Genomic DNA, 20,131 nt, shown 5'->3' on the forward strand with positions numbered 1-20,131 from the left:
GACGGTCTGGGCAATCCACTTGCTTATAGGTTATGTCTATATGTATTTATGTGTAGATATGACTTTATATATGCATGATTACGATATATGTGTTATATTGTGTATTACATGATCTATATACATGAACGCTGAAATAATGGTATTCTCATGGGCTGGTCGCTCTGTTGATTAAGCTCTAGATTGGCCGGGACGAGTTGGTTTCGATGCTCTCAAGGAGTCCGAATATTAATCTCTTCACAACGCGGAGAGAAATCTATGACAGTCAACTCCTGGTCGACGCAGAGCCCGGTCGCAAAGGATCATACACAGGCAGCTAAGTGAAATTTTATTTCTATACTTTGACCTTATTTGCAATGTATGCACTTGAGGGAGTGTGGTAGTCGGGTAAGCATCCGATAGAATTATCCTGCCCAGAGTGGGTAGGGCTTGCCTATGTTTATTTTTCCTTATAACATTACAGCAGTATGCCACGTGACAGTAGGTGGTGTGACCGGAAAAATGCGGAGGAGGTCTCCGGGAGATGCTGGTGGGAGGTATACAGCTGTTTGGTGTGGCCTCTCTTCAGTTAATCTCGGCGGTATCCGCTGATAAGGCTAAATTCGTGAGTTAACCTCCTTCACAACGGTGGATGACGCATTAGTAGATAAAGTCAACCTTTCTGTCAAACTTGACAGTTGTTAACGCCCCCTTGCCCTAGGACCCGCCCCCTTTTAATATTAAATGATAGTGTTTTATATCGCTTAATATAAAATTAATATAAATTTATAGTGTTCGATATTAAAACGTATTAAAAATTGTCGCGTAACACCAGTCGCAGAGTGTCGCGCAACACCAGTCGCAGTATGTCACGCAACGCGGCGCGTCAAATCAGGCGGATGAAAGATGCATATTACACAGTGTTAAAACCAGGTAGTTTTAGCGGTATTGATAAATATTATGGGTCGGTTAAAAATAAATTTAAAAGATCCGACGTAAGAAAGTGGTTACAAGAACAAGACGCCTACACGCTGCACAAGCCAGCAAGAAAAAACTATAAAAGGAACATGATTTGTGTATCGGGTATAAACCAACAGTGGCAATGCGATTTGGTCTCGCTGATAGATTTGTCAAAATACAACGATGGCGTTAAATACATATTAACAATCATCGATATATTCAGTAAGAGGGTTTGGGGTGAAAGTCTGACCGCTAAGAATGCAGCAACAGTCGCTAATGCTTTTGAAAAAATATTCCAGCGCGGTGATGTGCCGATGAAGCTACAAACCGATAATGGTAAAGAGTTTCTAAACAGACGCCTAAAAAAGGTGTTAGAAAAATCCGGTATAAAACATTTCACGACCAATAACGATGTGAAAGCGGCTGTTATAGAGCGTTTCAATAGGACTTTAAAAACACGCATGTGGCGCTATTTCACGGCAAAGAATACCTACAGATATATAGACGTTTTACAAGACTTCATACGCAGCTATAATAACACATACCATAGAACGATTAAGTGCGCTCCAAACGATGTGAATGACTCTAACGCGTTGAGTGTCTTCAAAACGACCTACGGTGATTACTTTAGAAGTAAGAAAGCCCCAGTTTGTTTAGGAATCGGTGACCACGTCCGTATTTCTAAATATAAGGACATATTTCAGAAAGGTTACGAACAGAGCTTTTCTGAGGAGATTTTTGTTGTACATAGTGTGAACACTAAAGGGATTAAACCGCTTTATAAGTTGGCAGATCTGTACGGTGAAGTTATAACAGGTAGTTTTTACCCCGAAGAGCTTCAAAGCATACCAAAAAACTATAACAGAGTTTACAAAGTGGAAAAGATTTTAAAAAATAAGATGGTCAGAGGCCGTAAATACGCGTTAGTCAAGTGGCGCGGTTACCCCGCAAAATTTAACAGTTGGGTCGCAGCATCGGTGATAAAAGACATATAAAGATCATCAGTATCTAACAAGACGAGCGATGGATGACAAATCGTTCTACATAACCTTACCCAGCAACGCATCGGCTGTTACCTTCCCGCAAAATAAGATTTCTAACTATACGACAAAGTTGGCTAAACCGATAGACTTAAATGGCGAATGGGAAGTGGCACTTACTGAGATACAATACCCGCATACGTGGAATACATTGGATTTACAAGATTGTAGACTGCAATTATCATGGGATGGAACGGCGGACCAGCCGGTGGCGAGAGTCGCGAGTTTGTGCATTAAACCCGGTTTTTATGAAACAATCGAGGCGTTACTGAACGTAATCAACGCTGAAATTGTACAACTGAAACTGGACGTTGGATTAAGACTAACGTATGATCCATTTGCACGCGTTGTAACATGTGACAGCAAACTGTTGTATCAAATCCACGCCGGTTCTAAGCTGACATGGATACTGGGTTTACAGCCTAAAACTAATATTTCTAAACCATGCGCCGACATCAAAGGCGGCCAATATACGATGTACGTGTACACAGACATTATCGAACACCAACGGGTCGGGGATAGTTATGTACCGCTACTTCGCACTGTTGAAATGAAGGGTTATAACAATGAGGTTGTCACAATACGATACGAGAAACCCGATTACGTACCATTGTGCAAAACACATTTTGACACGATAGCCATAGAGATAAAGAACGACCAAAACGAGAACATGGCATTTAAGTTTGGGAAAGCGATCGTGAAGCTACACTTCAGGCGCCGCAAAACTGAATTTTATTAACTAAGCAGAATGGTCGCTGTTAAAAATTATGGCGATCCGGGGCTCTATGCGCAATATTATAAATCTCAAGCCGGTAATGGATTACCAGGTTTTCACGGCAGCGCATACATGTACGGCTGCGGTTTAGGCGGTATTTTTCGAAGTCTTTTCAGAAAAGCAGTTCCTCTTTTCCGGAGAGGTTTAGAGTTGGCTAAACCGCATATGAAGACAGCGGTTCGTAATATAGCGAATGGTTGGCCTGAATTTATGCGGGCAATGTCTGAATTGAATATTCCATCAACCGTCATAGCCAATGCGGGGAATAGAATGTGTTTAGAACGATTAAAAGCTGAGATGCAGGATGACTCTGATGGCGCTGTGACATCGCCCATGTCGTTACAAACCCTTAACAAAGGGCGAATAAATGTTTTAAGTCCCCCAGGTTTAACAACACCGCACGGTTACTTACTGCCTAGGAAAAGATCCGTAAATCTATTTCAGGATTCACAGTGGCTGAAACTATAACATATAACTAATTTATATTATTTTTATACACTGTATTTTGTGTTGGTATTTTGCGCCACAATGTTTAACTTATGTCAATAATATTTTATGTAATGTTTTAAATTCATCTTTACCGTGTTATATATATATATATATATATACATATATCAATAAAATATGCTTATGCTTTATAAAACAACGTTTTGTTCTTTGTTTCTATTGCTGTAAACGGAAGAAATTTCAAGCACACGATATAAAGTTTAATAAACAACGTTGTTTATTAGAAAAACATCATAGATATGATATGTTGTACATAAAACGTATCAAACAGAATGTTGATTACAAGTTACACAAACAATACAGCGTTGTGCGTGAAACGTTTTATGTACAACGTGTCAAGTTATGACACGTTGTACATAAAACGTTTCACGCACAACGCTGGTTACAAGTTACACAATTCTGTATATATCTATATGCATAATGACTCAGACAATGGCTTCTTGGGAGTCGTCTTACAAAATTTGAAACAAAACAATCATTACGTTTTGTGTCATCACTAAAACGGGTCAGTACATCCACATATTTGTATTTTTTACACATGTAAAATATAAAGTATATGCAATATTGACCGCAAACGGTACTGTTAAAATTTTGCAACTGCATATTTTGGTGATAAACACTTTTTGAATTCAAGTTTAAAAAATGTATTATTGCCTTTGGGAATAGGGGGCTGTCAGGGGCTAACCCGTAAGAATCAAAAAAGTAACATTCACGCTTTTCGTTAAAATAAGCGGCCAACCAGTGCTCACCCGGTTGCCCGCTGCTATGCGTATTGATTACAAACGCGCAGGGATATTGCGACAGTTTACTGACCGGCAACATATCGCACGGATACGTTCCTTTAAAAATATGCCTTGTGCTTTGCACGGCGTACAGAATACAGTTTATCTGTAATGTGTTCATTTTTTCAGCAGCGTAGTGTTAGTTTATTTCATTTATAGATAATCGTACAGCACATCGCGCCTTTGATTAATCTCGATGATGTTATCAAATAGAGCGTATATTATCACATTGACTGTCCGGTCCAACGCGGCTGCAAAGCGGAATTCGGCACGCAGATTGCCTGTTCTTATCAGGGAAAGGTGTTCTCCACACTCCTGTTCTGGTGAAAGGTCAAAAGCAAATAGCGTGTAGCCCCTGAGGTACTCTTCGCGGTCAATCAGTATACCATTGTCAGATTTCTGCTTATTTGTGATCTGTATGAGTGACATATACTCTCTTACAGCATTACCGTTTTCAAAGTCGGGTTGAAATGGCTTGGCGGGATGCGGCGTTCCATCCAGATAAAGGGACGCAAAACTTACATTTTTATGTTCAAAGCACAGGGGGTTCCGGTTATGGATTCCTGAAAATGATTCGTTATCCACGAAACCTGCTATAACTGTTTTCGGCACTTGTCCTAAAAATAAATTTTCTAGATTAAATACTCTACTGCCTGTTGGTACGCTGTAGATTTTCATCCCAACGCGGTCAATCGCGTATTTCGCGTTACCGTTTAACAGAGCCTGCGCGTGCCCAATCCGCACGGCCGGTGAGACCTGAACTCTTTTCACGAACAGGGATGCAGCTGTGATCTGTATTTTAAAGGCGTCCGCCTCAGACGACATTAAGCAGAATGCGTCTTTGTTTCTGGTTAGTTTAATCTTCAGATCAACGGCGTTTAAAATTAGTTTATTAGTTTTAGGCGTCTGTTTAGAAACTCTTTACCATTATCGGTTTGTAGCTTCATCGGCACATCACCGCGCTGGAATATTTTTTCAAAAGCATTAGCGACTGTTGCTGCATTCTTAGCGGTCAGACTTTCACCCCAAACCCTCTTACTGAATATATCGATGATTGTTAATATGTATTTAACGCCATCGTTGTATTTTGACAAATCTATCAGCGAGACCAAATCGCATTGCCACTGTTGGTTTATACCCGATACACAAATCATGTTCCTTTTATAGTTTTTTCTTGCTGGCTTGTGCAGCGTGTAGGCGTCTTGTTCTTGTAACCACTTTCTTACGTCGGATCTTTTAAATTTATTTTTAACCGACCCATAATATTTATCAATACCGCTAAAACTACCTGGTTTTAACACTGTGTAATATGCATCTTTCATCCGCCTGATTTGACGCGCCGCGTTGCGTGACATACTGCGACTGGTGTTGCGCGACACTCTGCGACTGGTGTTACGCGACAATTTTTAATACGTTTTAATATCGAACACTATAAATTTATATTAATTTTATATTAAGCGATATAAAACACTATCATTTAATATTAAAAGGGGGCGGGTCCTAGGGCAAGGGGGCGTTAACAACTGTCAAGTTTGACAGAAAGGTTGACTTTATCTACTCGCATTCTTTTGTGGGATGCAGTCTATAACCGGTTCGAGACCGTTCTTTTTCTTTTTCCTTTTCTGTGTAGACAGTGGAAGGTGAAAAGGTAAGTGTTCTGCAGCCTTGTTAGGTTCGCAGAAGTGGACGTAGTTTCTGTTTCCACTACATACACCACTTGTCGCTGAGTCTATCTGGCTGGTCCCCACTTCGGTGACCACTTGTCCACTAATTTTCAGTTAGTCTAGGAATAGACTACGACATGTGAGTTATTTATAGAAGCCAAAGGGGAACATTCTGAGTTACGGTTGTTTCCCCTTACTGTTTTTTCTAATAGATTTTGCCACTCCCCTATGGAAGGGGAGGTAACACGCAACGCCTTACAGAGGTGCGTCACGTTCAGGACATTGTCTGGTTGTCCCTGTAAAAAGGTGCATATCCTTGTTTATCTCTGACGGTTCTTCGGCGCAGAAATGGGCCTGTTGTTCCCAACGACGCAGATGTCAGAAGTGGTTTTCAGAGTGGAAACTGACCGGTTATGGTTTGGTGTTTTCCTGTGGAAAGAGGTCTGAGGTTCCAGAGTTGGATCGACTTTGAGGTGACACCTCATCAATAGGTTCCATTAAGAAGATGCTGCAAGAGAGTTTTTTTTTCGGAGAGCAGGTCTAATACCAGAGTGATTTTCATGGGACCAGTTGGAAATGTGGTCCGGGTCTCACCTGCGCATCCACCGGAATATAATCAAAACGGCCAGGACATCGCTCCTGTGGTGTCTGCTCGATTTTTTCCTTCTAGAGGAATAAAGGTTAGGGATCCAGGTTTAGATCTTGGTGTCCGTGCATATAAATCTCCGAAGCTGAGGAGCAGTCCTTTGCAAGGGACGTATTTCCAGGGGATGAGGTCAGGTTTGGAAACTTGTCTGCTGTAAGTTTTGGAATTAAGAGCTATTTTAGACGAACGTATTCTTCATGCTCTGCCGTGTTAATTCTGCCAGAAGCCTTGTCAGAAATGGCGTAAGTAAGCCGCTAGGGCGGAACAAAAAAAAAAAAAACACGAAAATGGCAGAAGATGCGCTGTTTGCAGTTGAGGGGGAAGTCTGGTAAACGCTATGTTAGTAGTCTTCATTCCGGAGGTAAACGACGGAGACATAGATTTCCTTTGCGGACATGATATTCAGCCGGGAAAAATACTGTCATTATTGAGAAGCTTTCCCAGACGTGCCAAGTCTTTGTGGAGTGTCGCAATTTGGACATGTTGGTGTTTCGCCTCAACGTGAGACCTCGAGGAGAGGGTTCCAGGTTAAGAGACACTCGGGATATAGCAGCGGACATCCCTGTGACACCGTGGGTGTTTTTAGTCGGTCGAGGTGGCCTCTTCGCTTTCACATTTCTGGCAGTGGTAAGCGTAAGATGATCGATGATCCTCTGAACTCCGGTCTAACCAGAGAGGGTTGGCTATCCAGTTTTCATGGTTTACTCATAGAAAATGACTGCCCTCTTCCTTTACGTGAGGTAATGTTACAACAGGATCAGGGCGTGTATCAGGACTTACCGCGGCTGCGTCTAATGGCGGGGCGGTTGAAGGTCGTATCCTAAGCTGAATGGGTGTTCCCAGTGAAGTCGTTTCTTCAATTCTTCCGGCTTGGAAAGAACTCACGGCACAGCGTTACAACCGTTGTTGGAGTAATTATGTGTCTCGGTGTGTATCCAGGAAGGCTCCTATGGAGGACTTTCAGCTAGGTCGTGCTTATCCATACGTTACAAGCCGATGTGAAGGCAAGACTATTACGTTTTTTTGCGGAAATTTTTCTCGTTTGGAAAGTGGTCAGGTTTTTGACTTCGACGTCCGCAAGGCGGGTGTCGGAAGTGGTGGTCTTGTCCCACAAGAGCCTTGTTTGATCTTTCAGGTGGATAGAGAGGAATTGAGTACTCGGTTGATAGTTCTACCAAGAGGGGTTTCGCAGAAATCAGGCTTTTGTTGATGCCGGGGGTTACTTAGGCATTAGCTAGTTCAAACCCCCTTGCTCTAGCCAGGGTTTTGAGTATGCAAGTCATCTATTTGGCTTAGTTTGGAGTAACAGAGACCCTGTTTATGTGGTATGTTCCCAGCTTACTTTGGGAGACTGCGTTATGCAGTTTGTTACATGCTGAATCTGTGATGCGGTCTGGCATGTTTGTTCTACGGCTGCTTTGCCGTCACTGAAGTCGGTGGAGGTTCCTTCTTTTGGGAAGATGGGATTTTCTTGGGCGAATGCCCGAGGAGTCTCGGCGGTTTAACTTTGCTGAGCGGATTCTTGGTCGGGGTCAAAAGTTTTTGCCATGCTTTACAAGTTTGATACCCGGATTGTTGAGGACCTTATGTTTGCTCATTCGGTGCTGCAGAGTCGTCCACACTCTCCCGCCCGTTTTGGAGCTTTGTTATAAACCCCATGGTCCTTTTGGAATCCCCAGCATCCTCTAGGACGTATGAGAAAATAGGATTTTGGTACCTACCGGTAAATCCTTTTCTCTTAGTCCGTGGAGGATGCTGGGCGCCCGTCCCAGTGCGTACTGTGTCTACAGTTATTGCTTTTTGGTTACACCCTGGCGGTGTGTCTTTTCTATCTGGTGGTTGCTACCGTTGTTCATGACATAGCATGCAGGGTCCTATTTCTGTTTCTGTGGACACATGGGTTGTGTTACATATTCTCTCAGCATGTGGCTGGGTTTTGTTCATGCCGTTGACTGGTATTCTACTGAATGCCACGTTCTACAGTGTGTTTGAGGTCTGAGCTGGTATGACACTCACTGTGTTTATAACAATAAATTCTTTCCTCGAAATTGTCCATCTCTCCTGGGCACAGTTTTCTAACTGAGGTCTAGAGGAGGGGCATAGAGGGAGGAGCCAGTTCACACCCAGTTTAAGTCTTTACAGTGTGCCCAAGCTCCTGCGGATCCGTCTATACCCCATGGTCCTTTTGGAATCCCCAGCATCCTCTACAGACTAAGAGAAAAGGATTTACCGGTAGGTACCAAAATCCTATTTTACTTCCTAAATAATACATCCCACATGCTTAGGTCTTTTTGCTGCTGTTTTATTTTGTATCTTGTGCTTTGTGTAAATGTGAATGTGTAATGCCAGTTTCCACAATCTGTATTGCTGCACGACAGTATGGCGGCCATTGGAACGTGTTTTCACTTCTAGTTTGCCTAACTTGTTGCAGACACTCATCTTGATAAGGAGTGTCGAGTGTTTTCTGATACAAGATCCTGTCCATATATACCCTGTACATTACCATGTGCATTAGAGTCACCCAGGTTCCATCTGCGGTGGTTTGTTGTATGTTACATCTATATGGTGCGGATACTCCCCTGTATTTCATAATAAAAGCTTTTGTTTGCATCTAATTATTGCATCAAATCTTTTATTTTTATTCTGTTTTATATTCCCGTCTGAGTAATTACGCCATAATTCAATGTATACAGAAAAAATGGGTAAACTTATCTGGCGCTACTGTTGTCCGGATTTCCTTTGCCACTAATTCTCCGGATTGTGTGGTTGTTCAAATCATATCCACCCAAAAGCAAAAATGGAATTGGATATAGTGATGTACAGTTTGTTTTAATATATAACACTGTTTGTTTAAATAAAAATATGCGTAATGAAATGTCACAATAAAAAATCACATAAAAGCTTCACACATAACAACAAATGACAAGTATCAGCCTTATTGTCTGTGATATGAATGAAATTACCAGAGGCGGCGAACTGACAAAGCAGTTCAGTCACAGTATGTGTAATGTGAGTCCCGGGCTCCCACCGATATTATACGCACGCCGGATCAGCTTATCTGGATCTCATTGGTCACAGTTAGGTCCAGCTTTCCAAACTGTCAATGTCCCTGCATCCAACGCGTTTCCACCCCTGCACTGGGGTCTTTTTCAAGGAGTTCCAGGATCAAAAAGACCCCAGTGCAGGGGTGGAAACGCGTTGGATTTCCGATATTCTTCCTCAAGCAGGTAAGGCATGACATTGCTCTCTTACTCGCATGAGATGAAAATCCTGGGGCGCACCAGTATGCTCTTACCAACTTGCACATTCCCTCCTTGCCCAGATGAGTCAGCCCGTGAGCTGCTTCAGCTAAACATGGAAGATATGCTCTGGGGGCCACTGGTTTACCATGTCCATCCGTCCAGAGTCCTGAGGACTCCTGGCCATATCCTTTTGCCCTCCAAACTGCTTTTTCCTGTGTGGAACACAAATTTTGCATTTCACACAATTTCTGTGTGTTGACGGTATTAAATACCATCAGCTGTGTGGTGTGTGTCTGTATGGGGGTACCAGCTGCTAATTTTGCAGCTTCGTCTGCTCGGCTGTTACCAAGTGATACCGGGTCTTGGCTATATGTATGTGCTTTACACTTGATAACAGCCACTCTGTCGGGTTCCTGTATCGCTGTTAGAAGCCTTTTGATGTGAGCTGCATGCGCTATCGGTGTACCAGCTGCCGTCATGAAATTTCTGAGGCGCCATAGTGCTACGAAATTATGGACTACCCCGAAGGCGTATCTAGAATCGGTGTAGATATTGGCTGACTTGCCCTTAGCCAATTCACATGCTCTGGTTAGGGCAACCAGTTCAGCAACCTGGGCTGAGTGAGGTGGGCCTAGCGATTCTGCTTCTATGGTGCCTTGGTCATCTACGACTGCGTATCCAGTACACAAGTCTCCCGAGTCCGTCTGTCTGTGACAACTACCGTCAGTGTAGAAAGTAAAATCTACATCTTCCAGTGGGTTGTCACTGATGTCAGGCCTTGCCGTGAAATTTTGGGTCAAATATTCCATACAATCATGCGTGTCATCCCCTGTATTAAATCCTCCTTCACTATTACTCTCATCCTCCACCCTTTGTGCCTGTCCAGGCACACCTGGGAGATACGTTGCAGGATTTAATGCGCTGCATCTCTTTATGGTGATGTTTACGGGGGTCATTAATGCCAATTCCCATCTAGTAAACCGCGCTGATGAGAAGTGTCTAGTTTGAGCCGAATTTAGCAAGGCTGACACTGCATGCGGTGTATGGATTGTGAGGTTGTGTCCTAGCACTACATCTTTGCTTTTCGTTACTAGCAATGCTATCGCAGCAACACTTCGCAAGCATGTGGGGAGGGATCGCGCTACCATATCTAGCTGAGCGCTGTAGTATGCTACTGGCCTGCTGGCATCACCGTGCTTTTGGGTTAGGACGCCTGCCGCGCAACCAGCACTTTCTGTTCCGTACAGCTCAAAGGGTTTCCCATAGTCTGGCATACCTAATGCTGGTGCCTGCGTTAGGCACTGTTTAAGTCTCTCAAATGCCATCTCAGATTCGTCTGTATGCGAAATCCGATCAGGTTTGTTTGATGAGACCATCTCCTGCAAAGGTAATGCTAGAATGGAAAAACCTGGGATCCAGTTACGGCAATACCCACACATTCCTAAAAACATTCTGATCTGTTGCTGGGTTTGTGGCAGAGTCATGTCTCGAATTGCTTGAATTCTATCAACGGTCAGGTGTCTCAGTCCTTGTGTCAGACAGTGTCCCAAATATTTTACTTTAGTCTGGCATAATTGCAACTTGTCTTTGGAAACTTTGTGTCCTGTGTCTGAAAGATGAAACAGGAGCTGTTTCGTATCCTTTAGGGATGCTTCCAGTGAATCTGAACACAGTAGTAAATCATCCACATACTGTATCAATATTGATCCACTCTCTGGTTGGAAAGACTGTAAACAATCATGCAAAGCCTGTGAAAAGATATTTGGACTGTCTATGAAACCTTGTGGTAATCGAGTCCATGTGTATTGGACTCCTCTGTATGTGAACGCAAACAAGTATTGGCTGTCAGGGTGCAGAGGTACAGAGAAGAAGGCGAAGCAGAGGTCAATTACAGTGAAAAATTTCGCAGTGGGAGGGATCTGCATAAGGATGACAGCTGGATTTGGCACTACGGGGAACTGACTCTCAACTATTTTCTTAATCCCCCTTAGATCCTGCACTAGCCTGTAACCCCTCCCCCCACTCTTTTTAACAGGGAAGATGGGACTATTGGCAGTGCTGGATGTTCTTACCAGGATGCCCTGTTGTAGCAAGCGCTCTATTACGGGGTATACTCCTAATTCCACCTCTGGCTTCAGAGGGTATTGTGGGATTTTTGGAGCTATCCTACCATCTTTTACTTGCACAACTACTGGAGCTACATTTGCCATTAATCCAGTGTCTTGTCCATCTTTAGTCCAAAGTGACTCTGGTATTTGGGATGTCATTTCTTCTACCTGGGATGGACTCCTATTTATCATAACGGTATGTGACATTCATTTTGAGGGGGAGTCTAGCATGTCTCGTACTTCCTGAGCGTGATTCTCAGGTATATCTAAGAATACACCTTCAGGAGTACAATATATGACGCACCCCATTTTACACAATAAATCTCTTCCCAGGAGATTAGTCGGTGCCGATGCAGCCAGCAAAAAGGAATGCTTGGTATGCAAAGGCCCTATTGTAATCTCTGCTGGTTTGCTAACAGGGTAGTGCTGTACTACTCCCGTTACTCCCATGGCTGGAATTGTTTTACCAGTGGTTCTCATGCCCACTGTCGAATGTATCACTGATTTGGCCGCCCCCGTATCTACAAGGAAATTGAATGATTTACCAGCTACATCAATTGTGACCTCGGGTTCACTTCCAAGACTCGCAATCAATTTCACTGGCTGCAGATTACAGGTGTGGCCACACCCCTATTGGGTATGGTGACCTCCCTGAATCGCGCTGGCAGCAATTACTTGTGGTGGGGGTAGATGGGAACTATCAGAGATTTGCCAGTCTCTTCTTGGGGGATACCTTTTTGTTTCCCCTGCATGTGGCTCATAGCTCTGCCTCTGCGGTCCTTGATCCCAATGTCTCGTATCAGGTCGTTGTCTAGGGGATTGATATGAATTTTGTATTTGTCTTGTTTTACAATCACGTGACATGTGTCCCTCTCTGTGACAACTATAACATTTTATACCTCTTGACTTACCCACAGGGGTCACAGTTCTGGGCTGAGGTGGCCTGGTAGTAAGGGCCTGTATGCTCACAGCCATTAATTTATCACTCTGTGACTCCCTGTGTCTGATGATATTCCGATCATGCCCAGCAGCAGCCTCTCCCAATGCATCCACCGACATACCTCTCCAATCAGGCCTAGTGGTTTGTATTCTATTCCTTAAAACCTCTTTAAGACCGTCCATTAATACTGAAACAGCTACTTCCCTGTGGTGTACATTAGTTTTAATGTCATCTATACCAGTGTACCTAGCCATATCCTGCAGAGCCCGGTGAAAATACTCTGGTGTGGATTCACCTTCTTTTTGTTTTATTGTAAAGATTTTATTCCACTTTACTACTGCCGGAAAATATACTCCTAACTGTAAGTTGATTCTCTTTACATTATCCTGATTATACTCGTCTGTTAGTGGTACTTCCTCATCTAATTTGCAATCAGTGATAAACTTTAACGAATCAACATTGGGGGGTAAGCATGCCCTCAAAACTGTCCTCCAATCTTTGTTATTTGGCTCTGCAGAATTTCCTAGCTCTCTAATATACTTTTGACATGCAGCTAAGTCTTTCCTAGGATCAGGGAATTCAGACATCATTGACCTTAATTCCGTTCGGGAAAAGGGACAGTGCATGGTGATGTTCCTGATAGGAGTTGCTCCTGAAGTGTCAGTTTTCCCATTTGGCACTGCTATTACCCTAACGGGATTAAGTCCAACAGCATCATTCTGAGTAGTTCTGAAACATTTGGTGAAATGGTTTCAGCATAGTGTATGGTGCCGTACTTACCAGTCGATACGACCTCACCTGTCCCTCCGCTAGGGGCCTTTGATGCTAATCTTACGGGTTGGCTCGTGCCTACTGCTGTTTCTGATATGGTGGCTGCTAGGGAGAGTGCTGATATTGTTGTGGGCTCATCCTCTTGGTCACAATCCTGGGGAAAGTTCAAAACAGGGTACAACTTGCACGGATTAGTTTCAGCATTAATTATTTTGGTTACATTATCTTTAACTTCTACACATTTAACATCACCCTGAGTGCCATTCTCTGCAACCAATTTCTCTCCAGGTATGTATGGTGGTGGGGGTGCAGTGGCTATCAGTTTCCTGATAGGGTTAGATCCAGCGGCTTGCGCCAACCCCCTTTGTATTTCACCTTCCTGTTGCCACAATGTTAAATAATCATAATGTCTAATACGCCTTTTTGAAGATTTAATCAGGCAAACTCTTCTCTTTAAATTCTGTAACACTTCTGGGTTAAAAGTACCTACCCGGGGAAACTTGTCCCCGTCATGCACAGTCATCCTTTCCCATTCATTGCACAATGTCTCTGTGTGATGACCATATTTCTCACACATGATATACCTTGCCGACCCGATTGGTCGGTTTACCAAATCAACCTGAACCTCTGTTGATCGCCCCTTACCTGAACAACTGGCCCCCATCTTTGCAGGTGCTGCTTTCACTACCTCTGACTTCAAATCAGGGTCTTCGGCAACTTCTTACAAAAACCAAGATGTCCGGGGTAAGGCTGCGGTGGGGGTTTTGCAACGAGGTCCGCCCACTTAACTCCGCCCATGCTGGCCAAAACGGCGACCAAAGTTCCCAGAGGTTCCGTACCCAACCTAGGGCACCTAAGTACGTCTACTTGCTCGGGCGTGTGGGAGTGTCTTACCCTCCCCAGCAAGTATCAGTCGCTGGAATGTCCCTGAGTGATCAGGCTACTTCCCTTAAAATAAAAAAAATTACACAAATCACGTTAACAATGTGCAAGTAGCGTTCTTCTGAATTCAAGACACGCTAATGCACACAATCACATGCGGTAAAATCGTATCTGCACACAAGCAACTAATCTTATGTGCGGAACGATCAACGGAATTGAACATTTTGGCTGCAAATTCCTTCAGCAATGAGCTTCTTTGGCCTATATGGGTCTCGCACCAACCCTCTTCGGTTGTGCTCTGTACTTCTAGTCTGCTGTACCTGAACCTCCTGGTCCTTGACCTCCTGGTCTGTTATGTACAGCAGACTCTACTGCTCATTAATATGTCGAAATTAACAAGGGACGCCTCCCAAGCCACCCCACGCTATCACTCTTGCTGGTGTACCTCTTTCTACTGGCCTACGGTTCCCACTTCCGTAATAAAAGAGAAATCTTATATATACACACTCTTACATTCGAACACTCTTATTTCTGTACAGAATTCCTTTCATTCGGTATTAGCCTAACCCAGAAGAATTGCAATAGAGAAGGTTTTTTTCTTTTAACTTTAAACTTTTGGATTTGAGATAGATTTGTGTTATTATCGCGTTACTTCCTTATCGCCTACTAAACAATACTATCGTGCGGCTTGTATTTGGGTGTATCCGTACGCTCCAGTGCGTAATATACGCTCCGTGCGTCGACCCTTGTTGCGTACGCCCTGCCCTTGTAAGGACACGTGTACACAGACCAAGTACGTCCACAGTAACACACTACACGTTTATCAATGTGAATGATCTTTAACAGTAATCATTCACTGAACACCACCCAAATCTCCCTTGTATTTCTAGGCGAGACTGTGTGCGTGCCTTTTACAATTATTCCCTTAAATATTACTTTTTATCTTTTAACTATTAATAACAACAAATGTCTCAGCACGTTATCACTAGTATGTGGCAATCAGGAGAATGAGGCACGGACAAATAATACTAAACAAGAAATACAGGTGTGTGTGTGCTTATGCATACGTACGTAAAACAGAAACTAAACAGGTTTTAAAAGACAATAACGTACTGTTCCTACCTTCCGTTCCGGATTCCCTCAGCACTCCTTACTAAGTGAAGCAGACGCTTATCTGGTCAGCACTACGAGGGATAAAACCTCCCGCCCTTTGCTGACCGATAATGTCTGCTGAAATTACCTAGTGCAGATATGTGAAGAGCGGACGAGCCCTCAATTGATAAAGCTTATATATTTATCCTATTTAAAACACTCTAAAAGGTTAAATGAACACAGTACGCAATTGGCGTATGGAATACCGTAAGAGTACGCACTTAGCGTAACAAACACTTAGCCGTGGACGAGATGCACGAGCGGCACATTCGCTCACGGCTTAAAGCGTAAAGGCAAGCACGCTAAAGGCTGCTGACTAACGTAATGATACGCTATCAGCGTAGCGGACGCTCGAGACCACGAGGAGATCACAAGCGGCGCTGACGCTCACAGAGTTAAACCTTTATAACTATACCATAAATAATGTACTTATACTGTAAACCTTTGTGCAGTGATAAGGTGTAAATGCAACACAGTGTAACGTGCAGTGATAAGGTGTAAATGCAACACAGTGTAACCTTATTAGTTTCAAAGCTGTATGAGCGTATGTGACGCTCAGAGAACACTTTAGCAATATAATAAACACTCAAATACCGGTCTAAGGTTCTAACACCTTTAAGGGAGAGAATGAACGTTCAATTGCAAAAGAATACACAATACAAGTTATACACTACCAAACTAACATAAAATACCTAACCGAATTACTACACATAAGATACAATAGCGGCACAATTACATTTAAGGGGAGGGAGAGAGAGAATGGCTTACAACATTAATAAGAGACAAAATGGTTGCAGAGAACTTACGCACAAGGGGAAACAATCGCATGCGCCTTCCTGGATTATCCAGCTCCCGATTATCAGTGATGAGAACCGTTGAGAAGAGTAGAGTGGAGCTGGCCCAGGTCGGCTTGTCTTTATATACACTACACACAATACAGTACAATGGTCCCTACATTCTGATTGTTCATTGGACACAGGAATTTGTCTCCGCATTATAACAAAAGGTCATAGGTTGGTTCATACAGGTGGGCTGTGACTATTTCAAACTGCTCAGGTGGGAGGGAAACTCAGGTTTCCCGCCGCATGGGTAATAAACTGCAAATATAGTAAATGTCCATAAACTTCTTATAGTCATAACTATACGCACGAGTGAGTAATCCGTTTCAAACCAACACCGGAATATTGCTAATTATATTCTCTTCCGATGGATACTAAACACCATTGTGTAACCCCTGTCTGACCCTTCGTATCAAACAAAGAGGGATCTCTTTGTCTCCGAACATGCTACATTAACTAAACTTTCAGATTCTATCAAAGGGACCATAATCTACAAAATACATTATATGACTAAAATATGTAACGATTGAGTCGCACGCTAGACCCACACAAACTCTACCGTAAATGCGCATATCATGCGCCTGCGGGTGCATGCGACTGCGAGTATACGCACGCACGGGAGAGCGCATGTACGCGCAGCGGGCACTCGCATGAGGTGCATATATGGCAATGTGCAGCGTGATATTTTTCTGACTTTGACAGCCGCAATGACAAATTGGTAGTAACTTGTCATATAGATTCACATGTGTGTTTATACATTCCTTTTTTTGCACCTCTAGTTCCCTATGTGACATAGATAAGTGGTTTTTGGACATGAATATTTGAGACAGTTCATCTAATATCTGGTCTCCTATATGCACTGTCTTGTCAGCCACACATTGTTGCAGAATGGTGGATGCAAATTGTATCAAACTACATAAACACTGTTACAGCAGTCTTGAACAGTAGACTGGTGCAAAGGGTGACCTAATGTTACAAAACTTTGAAACTATTTATTTGGCTCCTTTCTCCTTTTACTTCCTGGAATCAACATGGGAATTATTTGGTAAGGTACATATAGATGATCTCTATAAATATATGAACTCCTCTTTTAGAGGATTATTTGGACTATAATATTATAGAAAGTATCATTTAAGGGAGATTATCGGTAGCTAAATTGCACTGATTAATTCTAACAACATTTCACTTAGGCTTATTTAATTAATTATACTTGTCTTGCCTATCATAATAATCAATGTATGTAAATACCAAATTTTGGCCCAGTAACATAATAATTACTGGACGTTGATACCATCTTTGAGGTTCTAGTCTTATAGGCAATTCTTTCTTATTAATTCTTGCACTTTCAGGCTATCAGATTAAACATTATGCCTGTTTATGGTTCTCATTTTTAATTATATAAATAAAAGTTAATATGTTTGAAATATAGAACAATTATTTAAAAAGAGTGCGCCACACACTAAGCCCCTTTTTTAGTGATAGGCCCACTAGTGGCTAACACTAATAATCTCTAGAAAAAAAATGTCAGAGGGTGAGACAGGGTGGTGGCGCTAGTGCTGTAGCGGGGGCTGCCAGAGGCACTGTCTATGGGTAATACTGTCCCCAAGCAGCGCTGAGGTGGAAGAGGGGGGGGCACAGGGTGGCGAGCAGTAGTGGGGAAGACAGGGTGGGTGGCAGTAGTGAGGAGAAGACAGGGCAGGTGACAGTAGTTGGAGGAGACAGGGCGGTGGCAGTAGTGGGGGGAAGACAGGGCAGATGGCCGTAGTGGGGGGAGACAGGGCGGGTGACAGTAGTGGGGGGAGACAGGGTGGATGGCCGCAGTGCAGTACCAGGGGCTGCTGGAGGCAGTAAAGAGGTGTATGGGTACCGCACAGAACCAGTTGATAATTAGACATAATGATGATTCTGCTTCCTTATTTCTAATTAATCCCTTGTATGTGTTACTGTTATTTGCTGTGTCAGCCTTTATGTGTGTTCTGTGTAATAATCCTGAAAGTAGTGCTGCTACCGATCTCATATCATTTGTAGTAACTTGGAAAAGATGAGATATGAGGTGCACTCTGGAAGCTTATAGGGGGTTACTCAGAGATGACCGCAGGTGTGATATCACGCAGCCCCCCGGAAAATGGTTCCGGCCCGCCCGTGTTCACCCCTCAGGGATGCGACCCCTATGTGTGTCTGCACGGCTTCTACACGTGCATTTTGCCAACACCAGCAAACTGCCTTCGGGTCACTATTAAAGATATGAAATAAAGTTGTTTAAAAACAAAATATTTCCGTTGAGTCTTTTTATGTGTCTGTGTATTATCTTATTTCCAGATAATTGTCGCTATGGTGACAGAAACAATTTCCTGTTAATGTGTCATTATATTGTTACATTTGTGTCCACATTAGTGTTGCTGTGTATGAATATCCCGTTTGGTGTATAAAGGTGGGTACACACGCTGCCATTGTGACTGTGCGATTTCCCTTGAACTGGCCGGAGCCCAGAACCACCAATAGTGACTGTTTGTACTTGTGATTGTGGCTATGTCTTAGTGTGACAGCTCATGTGAATAGTGGGGTGACATTACAGGAGAGGGGTGTCATGGCTGGGTTAGGGTGTGCACCCGGACTAGTAATGGACACTGCATCTGGTCTTGAGCACTGTGGACAGAACTGGGTTGGCTTAAGAATTGGTCTGACTCAGGCGTGGCAGTCAGGCAGTATGTACTGTGATGGTAGGTGACCGCCTGTGGGTACTGGAACACTGATGGGAGCCACCAGTGCAATGTGTAGCCAGGTAACATTTATAGAGAGAGTCATGTGAGGACTGGTGAGTAACGGAATGCTGGGAGGAACAGCAATGCAGGAGAGGATCGGGTCACTGGCTGGAACCAGTGTGGTAGCTGTGAGGACTGGTGAGTAACGGAATGCTGGGAGGAACAGCAATGCAGGAGAGGATCGGGTCACTGGCTGGAACCAGTGTGGTAGCTGTGAGGACTGGTGAGTAACGGAATGCTGGGAGGAACAGCAATGCAGGAGAGGATCGGGTCACTGGCTGGAACCAGTGTGGTAGCTGTGAGGACTGGTGAGTAACGGAATGCTGGGAGGAACAGCAATGCAGGAGAGGCTCGGGTCACTGGCTGGAACCAGTGTGGTAGCTGTGAGGACTGGTGAGTAACGGAATGCTGGGAGGAACAGTAATGCAGGAGAGGCTCGGGTCACTGGCTGGAACCAGTGTGGTAGCTGTGAGGACTGGTGAGTGACGGAATGCTGGGAGGAACAGCAATGCAGAGAGGCTCGGGTCACTGGCTGGAACCAGTGTGGTAGCTGTGAGGACTGGTGAGCGACTGAATGCTGGGAGGAACAGCAATGCAAGAGAGGCTGGGGTCACTGGCTGGAACCAGTGTGGTAGCTGTGAGGACTGGTGAGTGACGGAATGCTGGGAGGAACAGCAATGCAGGAGAGGCTCGGGTCACTGGCTGGAACCAGTGTGGTAGCTGTGAGGACTGGTGAGCAACGGAATGCTGGGAGGAACAGCAATGCAAGAGAGGCTCGGGTCACTGGCTGGAACCAGTGTGGTAGCTGTGAGGACTGGTGAGTAACGGAATGCTGGGAGGAACAGCAATGCAGGAGAGGCTTGGGTCACTGGCTGGAACCAGTGTGGTAGCTGTGAAGAGGTAGAAGTCTATGGTAATGACTGTAGAAGCTGAGGGCATCAGCAAATCTTGAATATGAGGCTGAGGATGTCGGCAATACTTGTAAATGAAGCAGAGTATGTCTGCAGTGCTTTTAGATGAAGCTGAGGATTTCGAAAATACTTGTAGATGAAACTAAGGATGTCAGCAACACTTGTAAACAAAGC

Source organism: Pseudophryne corroboree, assembly GCF_028390025.1.
Source record: "Pseudophryne corroboree isolate aPseCor3 chromosome 3 unlocalized genomic scaffold, aPseCor3.hap2 SUPER_3_unloc_13, whole genome shotgun sequence".
NCBI classification, from domain to species: Eukaryota; Metazoa; Chordata; class Amphibia; order Anura; family Myobatrachidae; genus Pseudophryne; species Pseudophryne corroboree.